This window comes from Vulpes vulpes, chromosome 13 (genome assembly GCF_048418805.1).
Source record: "Vulpes vulpes isolate BD-2025 chromosome 13, VulVul3, whole genome shotgun sequence".
Lineage (NCBI taxonomy): Eukaryota > Metazoa > Chordata > Mammalia > Carnivora > Canidae > Vulpes > Vulpes vulpes.
The window spans coordinates 83,328,678-83,335,356 of record NC_132792.1 but is presented as its reverse complement, the minus strand read 5'-3'; the positions used below and the strand labels follow the sequence as shown (position 1 = coordinate 83,335,356).

General features: G+C 37.6%; 1 pseudogene; it reads right to left on the bottom strand.

Moving 5' to 3' along the window:
- Positions 1-3,678: 3,678 nt before the first annotated feature.
- Positions 3,679-4,295, bottom strand: LOC112925246 (large ribosomal subunit protein eL19-like; annotated as a pseudogene).
- Between the last annotated feature and the right edge of the window lie 2,384 nt (positions 4,296-6,679).

Below are 6,679 nucleotides of genomic sequence, written 5' to 3'. Positions count from 1 at the left end.
CTTAAGATTGGGAAGAAGGGAGGTATTTTTAATTTCACCACTCCTATTATTTAATATTGTACTTAAAGTCTTTGTCAGTGCAACAAAGCAAGAAAAAGAAAGTGTACAGATTGCTAAGGAAACAAGCTGGAATTGTTCAAAGACTACACTGAAAATATGAAGAAATCTACAAAAAAATCTTGAATTAGTAAGTGAGTTTATTAAGACCACAGGATATTTCATCTTTTAGAAATTAATTGTATTTCTATATGATAGTAAAGAACAAGAGATCCACATTTGAAAAAATAATATCATGCACAATAATTCTCACAAAACAGTTCAATATACATCTTGTAAAATATATTTAGAATCTGTATGCTAAAACTACACACTGTTGTTGAGCAAAATCAACAATCTAAATAAGGTAAGAGACATACCATGGATTGGAAGACTAAAAATATTTAAGATGTCAATTCTTTTCAAATCGATCTACAGATTTGATGTCATTCAATCAAAATACCAACAGGATATTTTTTTGTAAATATAAACATATCTGAAATTTATATGTCAAAGAAAAATAATCATAATAGCAAAATGATTTTGGAACAAAACAATAAATATGGAGAACTCACATTACCTATTCTAAGGCAAAACAAAACCACACCAATTAAGAGTATGATATTTGAAAAGTTACATATCCAGAGGTCAATAAAATAGAATACCAAGCTCAGAAACAGACCTATCCAAATACCTGCAATTTGTTTTTGACAAAGGTGCAAAGGCAACTCAATTGAATAAGAAGAGTGTTTTCAACTAATAGTATTTGAACAATTGGACAACCATATGTAAAAACATGAACCTGTATCTGAACCTCATGCCCTATACAAAAATTAACTCAAGATGACTTATAGATCTAAAAGTAAAACATAGAACTATACAGCTTTTAGAAGAAAGTCAGAGAAATTAAAATGAAAAATACTTGCTCTTCAAAAGACAATAGGAATGAAAAGAGATGCTACACACGTGAAGAAAATATTTGTAAATCACATATCCAACATAGGACTTGTAACCAGAATGAAGATTTTTGAAAACTGAACAATAAAAATATAACACAATTTTAAAAAGGACAGATTTGAGGAGCTGCCAGAAGTGACATATAGATGGCATTTAAGCACATGCAAAGATATTCAACATCATTAGCCATTGGAAAATGGAAAATTAATAGCACTATAAGACATTACTACAATTAGAATTGCTGAGGTTTTTTTTAAAGATTTTATTTATTTACTCATGAGACACAGAGAGAGAGAGGAGGCAGAGACACAGGCAGAGGGAGAAGCAGACTCCACGCAGGGAGCCTCAATCCCGGGACCCCAGGATCAGGCCCTGGACTGAAGGCGGCACTAAATCGCTGAGCCACCCAGAGATCCCCGCTGAGTTTTTGTTTGTTGTTTGTTTGTTTGTTTGTTTGTTTTTTAATGACAGTACCAGTGTTGAGAATATGAAGCGACTGGAACTCTTATACTTTGCTGGTGAGAATGCAAAATGGTATAGCCACTTTGAAAGAAACAGTTTGACAGTGGTTACAAAGTTGTACATGTACTCACAGGATGATTTAGCAATCCCTCTTTTAGTTATTTCCCCCAGAGAAATGAGCACTTAACTTTCTTGAAAACATCTATGCCTAAATGTTTATGGTATCTATACTCATAACTGTTGAAAAATGAAAAAATCAAAATTCCTTCAATAGACGAATGAGTAAGTAAACTGTGGATACAATGGAATACAATTCAGCAATAAGCAAGAACAAACTGTTGATACACAAAATAATTGGATGAATCTCAAAGGTATTGTGTCAAGTAAAAAAAAAAAGTGTCAAAAGGTTACATAATGTGATTCCATTTATGTAAATTCCGGAAAAGGCAAAATTATGGGGAAGAAGATCAGAAATTGCCAGAGTTCCCAGTGGAGGGAAGGTTTGACTATAAAGGGACAGCATGAGACAGTTTTCAGCAGTGATAAAAGTATTTTGTATCCTGGATGTGGTGTTGCTCACAAGAATAGGCATATATATTAAAACTCAGAGCCATACATCAATAAAGAGTATTCTATGTAAATTTTAAAACAATAATGATTTTTAAAATAAAATATCAGAAATTATTGAGCCAGCCAGTTGACTTGAGTAGCTAAAGAGAGAAGAGGCATGTATTGTTTAGAAAGAAAGATATCATTGTTTTTCCTGCATAGACTAACAGGAAGATAACTCTAAAGAGTAATGAAGGGAAAAAACAACCATTGTCATAACATACATTACAACCACTCGTTGTATGAATTGAGACAACATTTGGGGAACTAAAGGAAAAGACCACAGTCTTGTTCTACCCATTCCAAGAAGGAATGTATTAATGGAGAGAAAATTTGGGAGAAAAGGAATTATAATAAATGATCAGTTCCTTGGTTCTATGTCATGGTAATAAGTCTGAATGCAGTCCTATTGCTTTCAAATGATTTGAAAGTGGGAAAATCATTATGAAAGGAATATAAACTTTTGCCTTTGGTTCTAAAATAACTGACTCATTTACTTGCTGGGGTGATCCTATTAATCAAGCCATTCAATAAATACTTATAGAACATCTACTCTTGGCCAGATGGCAATATAGTCACTAGGAATAGAGAAGTGAGTAAAATAAAGTCTCTGGTTTCAGGAGCTTGCAGTTTAAAACAGGTGATAAGTGCTGCTCTGAAGAAGAATGTGGTAGAGTCAGGAGAAGGCAGAGGATGGGCAGGTGGTAATGGTCGCTATTTGGAGTAATCCTGGGTGACCTCTCATAAGCTGATATACAAGGGAGACCTAAATGGAACCAGTAGGAGAGGCAGGGGCATAGCTGGTAGATTGTCAATCTGAAGGAACAAAGCCTGTAAGAGAAGTCTGGGCTCAACAAGTTCTATGAACAAGGAGACCTGGGAGGCAGGAGTGGAGAGAGTGAAAAAGAGAGGGAGAAGAAGTGAAGGCAGAGAGGTAAGTATCACAACCAGAAAGACCTTGAAGGCTATAGTAAGGGCTGGATTTTTCTCTCTGTGATACAGTTGACTGTGAGAGTTCTCAGCAGAGGAGTTTCATGATCTGAGTTATGTTTTAAAAGACACACTTTGGGCAATGTGTGCATACTAATCTTCAAAGGAGTAAGAGTGGGAGAAGGGAGATGAGTCAGCAGGTTTCAGCAGCCTGCTTAGACCACAGTGGTAGCAGTGCAAGTCATGGAAAGGGGTTTCGGGTTCTGTCATCCACTTCTAGTTTGTGGGTTTTTTCCCACAATTCTTGGATTCCATCTGGGTGTCCTACAATTACCTCAATTCTGACACTATCTACAAGGAGATGGTATTGGATCTCACAGGTTTCTACAAAACTCTCCTTACTTCAGACAGCAGTCACAAGTCTGCGAGGTCCCATGTGCTTGACTAATTGGGTGCACGTGAGAGGTTCCCATGACCCGCCTACTTGGGTTCAATTAATTTCCTAGAATGGCTCACAGAACTCAGGAAACCAGTTTACTTACTAGATAATTGGTTAATAATAAAAGCATAGGACTCAGGAGCATCCAGATGGAGGGGTGGAGAGGGCAAGGTATGGACCTTCTTTTTTTTGGGCAGATAAAGGTTCGTTTTATTGAATAACTGATCTGATTAATGCTGAAGCCACTATGTACAGACAAGAGAGAGGGAGTTGTAGTTCTTGGTCTCTTCCTCCTTGGACAGAGTCTTGATGATTTCCTCCTTGGCCCGGAGCCACTCTTCATGGCGATTGCAGGCCTCCTTGGTCTTAGATCTGCAGGCCTCAGCCTGGTCAGCCAGAAGCTTCTTGCGAGCCTTGTCTGCCTTCAGCTTGTGGATGTGTTCCATAAGAATCCACTTGTTCTTGAACACGTTACCCTTCACTTTCAGGTATAGGCTATGATACATGTGGCCGTCAATCTTCTTAGATTCACAGTATCTTCTGAGCAGCCTGCGTAGAATTCTCATCCTCCTCATCTACGTTACCTTCTCAGGCATTTGAGCATTGGCAGTACCTTTTCTCTTACCAATGCCCATATGCCTGCCCTTCCAGTGGGCCAGAGTGTTTTTCCGGCACCAAGCTCGGGAATGGATAGTCACAGGCTTCCGGATTATCAGCCCATCTTTGATCCGTTTTCATATCTGCTGACAGGAGTTTGCATTGGCGACTTCATTGGTCTCATTGGGGTCCACCAACCTGCTTTGCCACAGCAGAGAACACTGAAGGCAAGCCTCTTCTGAAGCCTGAGCATACTCATGGCTGTGGCCGCATCACCAAAAGGAAAGAACTAGACATGGACCTTATGTCTCTTCCAAGAATAAGCCACTCTCCCCAAAACTCCACGTGTTTGCCAACCCAGAAGCCCCCCAAACCCCACCCTTTTTAAGTTTTTGTGGGGCTCCATTACATAGGCATGATTGATTAAATCATTGGCCAATTTTGATTGATTCAACAACCTTCAGCTCCTCTCCAGTCTCCTCTTTCAGGAGGTCCAATCCCCCAATTACGTGGTTGGCTCCAATGGCAACCAATCCCCATTGTGAGATGCTTTTCAAAAGTCACCTCATAACATACAAAAGACACCTTTGTTGCTCTCATCTCTTAAGAAATTTCAACAGTTTTTGGTATTCTGCCAGAGGCGAATACCAAATATGTGTTTCTTATCATAAATCATAGGATGACAGGTTAGTTACATTTAGATGTATTGCAAATTTGGATGCAAGAGAATTTCTGTGAAATTGGATATGGTGTGTATGTGTTAATGGTGAGCCCTAGGTAGATTTCAAGGTTTGAAGCTTGAGTAACTGGGTGCCAAAGGAAGTAGTTTTTACAAATTGTAATTGACATACATTATTATATTAGTTTCAGGTATGCAACATAGTGATTCACATTTACATACATTACACAAAGATCACCACTGAAAGTTTAGTTTCAGTCACCATACGAAGTCACTATGATGTTATTGACTCTATTCCCTATGCTGTACTTTACATTTTTGTGACTTACTTGTTCTATAACTGGAAGTTTGTGCCTCAATCTCCTTCACCTATTTTGCCCATCTTCCTACCCTCCCTCCTTTCTGGCAACCACCAATTTGTTCTCTGTATTTGAGTCTATTCCTATTTTGTTTTGTTTGTTATTTTGTTTTGTTTTTAAGATTCCACATATAAATGAGATCATGCAGTGTTTGTTTCTCTGTCTGACTTACCTCATGTAGTATAATACCCTCTAGGTCCAGCCATGTTGTCATAAATGGCAAGATTTTAGTCATTTTAAGCTAATATTCCATCATATAAGTACAGAACTGCCATATATATATATATTTATTTATCCCATCTTTTTTTTATCCATTCATCTTTTGATGGACACTTAGTTGCTTCCATATCTTGGCTGTTGTAAAAAAATGTTGAAATGAACATAAAAGTGCATATGTCTTTTTGAATCAGTGTTTTTGTTTTCTTTAGATAAATACCCCCAAAAGTGGCAATACTTTATTGTATGGCAGTTCTATTTTTAATGTCTTGATGGATCTCCATACTGTTTTCCACAATGGCTTCACCAGTTTACAAGTCTACCAATAGTAGGAATTCTGTTCCTGACAGAAATGGGGGATTAGAGAAATTTGTGCAAAAAAAAAAAAAAAATCATGGGTTAATTTTTAGATTATATGAAGTGATAAAACAATAATTAGATATCCATTTAGATATGTGGACCTAACACTAGTAGAAAATGTGAGCATATGAGAAATTAAGACTTTTAGTCAATAATAATAAAATCAAGAGCAAATATTTGTTGCATCTTTACTACGGAGCAAACATTCTTCTTAGACTTTCTACCTGTATTATTTAATTTCAGTTTAACAATTCCACAGGTTAAGGACTTTTATTGTCCTCATTTCAAAGGTGAAGAAGTTGAGAGGCAGAGAGGTTAATTGCCTATTACAACTGCCAGGATCCTATTTGTGGTGGTTTGACTCTGGAGTCCCTATTCTTACACAGGGACTGTGCCCTGGCTTATGTTAGTTGAATATAAAAGTTTATATTCAAAGTAACAGAAAAACTAATAGTAACATCTCCTTTAAGTTCAGTCACTAAATTTTGGTTTGTTTGTTTTTTTTTAACTTTTTCTTTATCAGGTTGCCTGGGTGGGTCAGTCAGTTAAGCATCTGCCTTCAGCTTAGATCATGATCTCAGAGTCCTGGGATAGAGCCCCACATTGGGCTCCCTGCTCAGCAGGGAGTCTGTTTCTCCCTCTCCCTCTGCCCTTCCCTCCACTCAAGCTCTCTCTGTCTCTCTATCTCAAATAGACATAATCTTAAAAAAAAAAAAAAAGCTTTCTTAATCATGTATAAACTTACACTTTTTTTTTTCTTTTAAACATGCTCAAGATGGGCTCTAAAAATAACACTATTAAATTTGGAATAAGCGGGATCCCTGGGTGGCGCAGCGGTTTGGCGCCTGCCTTTGGCCCAGGGCGCGATCCTGGAGACCCAGGATCAAATCCCACGTCCGGCTCCCGGTGCATGGAGCCTGCTTCTTCCTCTGCCTGTGTCTCTGCCTCTCTCTCTCTGTGACTATCATAAATAAATAAAAATAAATCTTAAAAAAAAAAATTTGGAATAAACTTAGAGGCTGCTATCAACTGGTC